Genomic DNA, 5,138 nt, shown 5'->3' on the forward strand with positions numbered 1-5,138 from the left:
GCATTCCTTCTGCTCACCCACCACAGCATGGGCTGAAGGAAGGGGCGGCCAAGCAGTTCTAACTCTGACAGCTGGTGATTTAAAATCAAACCGCTGTGAGACCTGAGCCAGATCAGAGACGGGGCCACAGGGATGCTGGGGGTCACTCCAGCAGGGACGTGCAGCTATTCCCTCACGTTCATTCCGACAGCCGCTTTCCTAAGGAAGCTGTGTCCAGCGGGGTGAGGAGCATCTCTGCACACCCAGGGAGCCCCAGCTGCTCGCACCAACCGAGCTGCCCACTGCCCACAGCCTCCCGGAGCGCTGCAGTGGAGCCACGGCGTTCGAGCAGGGAAGCCCATGGGTTTACGCTGGGCTGCAGTGAGCAGTGGGGCTGTGGGACCAGCCACGCTGAGTGGCAGCATCCCACCGTGGGGGAGTCCCGGGATCCCTCTGGTTTCAAAGACCAGTGGGAAAATGCTCCCCATCATGTTCTTTCTCATCAGCAGACAAAGCTCTGGCAATCAGACCCTTTCCAGCCAGACACTCACATGCAGGTTCAGACACCTGGGCAATCAGGTCTGTAAATGTTTAGGGCAGGATTTTCCAAAGCATTTGAAGCACACGCTGGTGAAAACCCATCCCCGAGCAGCAAAGACCTCAAGGTGCTGTGGAAATGCTCCTTAATTAGTGCATGCAGTTTGTGAGGTGGAATTATTTCCTTCGCCCCTTTCATAGATGGGAAAGCCAAGGTACAAATGAGGCAGCGCATTTCCCAAGGCTCCATAGCGAGCTAGTGCCCGAGCCAGAGACCCTACTGCTTCTGACTCCTGGATTCTTGCTCCAATTACCAGAAAATTCCTCTCCTCTATGGCACAGTCAACTGGTTCCAATAATAAATCCAAGCTGTTGCAAAGATCAAGTCTATTTTTTCACTGCTTAACCAAAAAAACCATTTAATTTTCAAAACACAGGTTTGGCTTTTCACCAGAGAAAGGATTTGGTTTTCATCATTCATCTGCTTTTTGGGTTTTTTTTCCTCCCTCTTTCTAAAAGCCAAACATTCAATCACCCTGTTCAATACAGAGTTCCTGGGCAAAGAGCACTGCAGCCATCGTTACCCTGTAAATCTTCCTGATTCTTCCTATAAATACACTCCTCTATTTTTCATTTTGTTACTTTTATGACTAAATACGGCACCTTTAGCAAACCTCAGAATGCTTTCCAAAGTTAAGAACTTTAAGAATCAAATCCTGTAGTCCTTATTTCTGAGAAGAGACGCTTTTTTTTTTACCATTTAAAAAAAACTGTGGCATTCCTTGGGATCTGTCCAGAGCACTAACATTAACCTCCAGCTTTTCAACACTGCTTTAATTACGCCAGTCCACAGTGCTAAAGATAATCGTGTTACTTAGACACAGCCAGATTCTTACAGCGGTACCTTATGGTACCTGTTCCTGCATGAGAATAAGGCAAGTCAGGGTAAAATACATCTATTTTTAAACTGTGCCCACTCCAGGTATATCAGAACAAAAGAAGTTTTAGTTAGTGGGGGCTCCTCTGAGCATGTAGAGTGATGACTGCCGGGCTGGAAAGGAGATAGGTGCCCCCCAAAATGACCTGTGTCCTTTTGTAAAAGCAGCAGGACATTATTTCTAGCTTTGCCTTTTTATTTATTTGTTTTCCTAGCCTGGGAATTCAGATTCTGTGGAGGCTGAAAGGTTCTCAGATGAGGAGAAAGTAAGTGAAAATAGCTTTATCACAGAGTTTACGAGCATAAAGAGTGATCTGTTGAAAGGAGAAACAAATGTTAGTTAGATCCTTAAACGCTGTTCCTCATTTGCCAGTTGGCACAAATGAGTAATTAACAGTGTGGAGGAAGGATGCTTTTCCTAAAGAACTAAATCCCACCTTGTCCAGATACTCCCTAGAAACAGGAAAACAACAGGGTGGTTAAAACGATTGAACCTATCCACCTCTTATCACTTCTCCCCTGTGGAACTGTCTCAAAGATGGACTCACTGGTCAAACTTCGCAGTGTGATCCCGAAAGTGGTGGAAACCATCACCCAAGGTGAGCAGCTCTGTACAAACAGGACCATGATCCCGCTGCCAGGACTGACTCAATTCACAAAATCTCCTTTGCCCCATACCATGGGGTTGTCCACTTAACTTTCCAGGACAACTACAGGAGGCAACCAGGCTTTGCCACAGTGGTGGTACCTTCAAAACTGCACACCTGTACGGGCCTTTTGTTGTGTTTCCTTGGGTCTGGAGCCTTGTGCTGAGCTCCAAAAGCAATACCAAGAGAACCGAGGAGCTTTAGGGCTTGCAAGCAGTGGAGGTCAAAGCTGTTCACCACGTGCCAGCTCCAGCTGGTGTCCCCACCACACAAACAAAGGAAATTAATAATTTTTTCCTGGATGCTTTTGATATGGGCACTAGTTCTCTTTCGTCAAAACTGAAGAATACCTGGAAAACCACTTCAGAGGATTTAAAATTATCTCAATTTTTCTTCAGTACAAAGAACACTAAAATAGGAGAAACTGGCTGCATTGAAATTTAAAAACCAAAAATCCACACAAAACCTTAGCTGCAAAACTCAAGCCCATGAAAACTGCCCCCTGGTGAGCTTTTAGACTGAAAAAGAGGGAACTTCTCCCTTCCCTTAAGTTCATCCTTAAGAAGAGGAAGCCCAGGAAAAAATCTTCCCATTGCATTTCTATCCCAGTACCAAGATCTGCTGAAAACCTTGCAAGAGAAATGTGAACTATAAAAAAAGTGAACTACAGGTTATTCTGGAACCACACTACTAAGAGTTCAGAGAGCAAAGCTTTATCCTCTTTGAACTTAGGAGAAAACTCTTCAAGATTCCCAGCCTAATTCCCTGATCCATGTTTGTGGGAATCACAGAATCAATTGAAATATTTGACTGATTCCTCTGAAATATTCAGCAGTTGACCATATCTAAGAAAGGAGCTCTTGGTAAACTGTACTGCTGGCAACCAAGAAAAGCTGCCAGTGGCTGCAGGCTCTCTGCTCACTGAAATAAGCAGTTCATCTGGTCTCTTTGGAATAGAAAATTCCCCTCCTGCCTCCCCAAATGGGTTCTGTTCCATCAAATCCAGAGAATTGCAAGCATTTATTGCATTTTCTACAGCCAGATCAGCCTTACAGATCCAATATACCCTGCAGTATGCAAAGCCACGAGTATCCCATGCTGGAAGAGATGTGAACATCAGCTGGTTTCCCCTCCCCTTCCTCATTCATAAGATTTAGGTCCTAGAAAACTCCCTTGAGATCATCCACAGAAATGGTCAGATTTTGGTTCGCTCTGCAGAGTTGGTTCCACACTGTAAACCAGGAAAACAACTGGAGTCAGTGGGAGATTGGCCCATGGCATCGACATTTGTGCCAGCCAGCTCCTCTGTGTGAATATTCCTCTCCCACCCATTTGAGTCTGCAGCTCCTCAGTGTCACTGGATCCTGTTCCAGGGGAAAAGCACTTTTTTCCCACCCCACAAAGACATGATCCACTCCCCACCACGCATTACCAAGCATATGTGTACCATATTCAGGGATTCTCTGATGTGCTCCTCAGAACCACCCAGAAATTCCCAGACAAAGCCTAAAGCCTCATAAGAAACCTGCAAACCCCCTTGAAACGCGTTTTGCCTTCCCATCCTGCCTACAGCAGAGCCAGAGGCGAACAGGTCAGCCCTCTTACCTGTCCCTCAGTGGGAGACTGTCCTTAGCAAACCCTACCCTTCACCTTCGAGTTCTGGGTTAAATAAATCCAGTTTCTTCAGCTTCCTCCATAGGTCCCAGATTCTAGACCTCTGGTCATTCTTGTCCCTCTCCTGCGGTCTCCAGTGTGAGCCTCTCTTCCTTGGCGCTCAAAGCCAGGAGCACCAGTGCCTACCAGCCTGGCATGATTAATTACCCCCGGGTCTCACGTAACTTTCCTGCTAACACATGCCAAAATAAAATTAGTCTTTTTTTTCACACAGCACCAACTGTTGAATCATACTCAGCTCGTGGTCCACTATAACCTCCGCGTCCTTCTCTGCTGTGCCACCAGCTACGTGCGTGTTACTTTTCTGATCAATGGCCATTCGTGGGGCTGCACAAAAGACATGTCCAGAGTCTCCAGTTGCTGCCACAGTTTCAGTTTAGTCGTCAGGCTGCAGGTAGCAGACAGCACCGAGTAGAGCCAGATGTCACATAACTGGGACCGAATCGCCACACACTTCTGCACTGTCGGCAGACCTTAAACCATTGTCAGCGTGAGATCCCACAACGGCCTGTACATGGACTGCAAACATCCTGGCAGATACCCCAAGTGCTGCCCTCAGTCAAATATCTGAACCAGGGTTAAATCTGACCCATGGGATCCTCCTGGAGGATGTAAACAAGTGAGTCCTGCCAGCCAGTGAATTATTGCTGTGAACATCCGCAATGCTCTTATTTGACCCATTGACATTTTCATAAATCCTCTGAGGGTGAATTCCCTGCAGTACCAAGGAAGAAAATAAGAAACAGGCTTTTTCTTCTTTGAACCCGTTCCTGGAAATTATATCCACAATCCAAGATGGCCCTTGCTGAATCCTGGCTTGGTGAGACACAGCCATCTATTATCATCTGATCCCTGTGGGAGAGATGGGCCCTACAAAGAGATTCCCTCAGAGGAGCGAGTGAGGACATCCCTCAGCAAAGATACAAGAGGATAAAAACTGTAGAGGAACAGGGATGGACAGGAATGCAAAACCAGCATGGGGAGCACGTGTGAGAGCTGGGAATACATCCCTGTAGCCTTGCTTGCCCGGGAAAGTGCGTCCATGTTCTCCACGGTGAAGTCTCTGTGTCGTTGGTCACAGCCCTTCAGCTCAGAAGCCACTCAAGCTTGAAAGATATTCCTTTAAAGGGACAGGACTGGAGCGTCCTTGTCCTGACTGACTTCACAAAACCCACAGTAGCACAGGAATGCAAACACGGGACTAGCACAGAAGTGTCCTCACTCCTTCAATACAAGGCAAGAGAGAACATCAGGTCTCTACCCCTGCACTGTGCTGATACACAGCAGACTGGGTCTGGATGTGGAAACTAGCAGGCACAAACATATCAGTCATGAACTTTTACTGCCTTTTCCTTCAGCAGTGC

The sequence above is a fragment of the Buceros rhinoceros genome, unplaced genomic scaffold (assembly GCF_000710305.1).
Source record: "Buceros rhinoceros silvestris isolate BGI_N320 unplaced genomic scaffold, ASM71030v1 scaffold17865, whole genome shotgun sequence".
NCBI classification, from domain to species: domain Eukaryota; kingdom Metazoa; phylum Chordata; class Aves; order Bucerotiformes; family Bucerotidae; genus Buceros; species Buceros rhinoceros.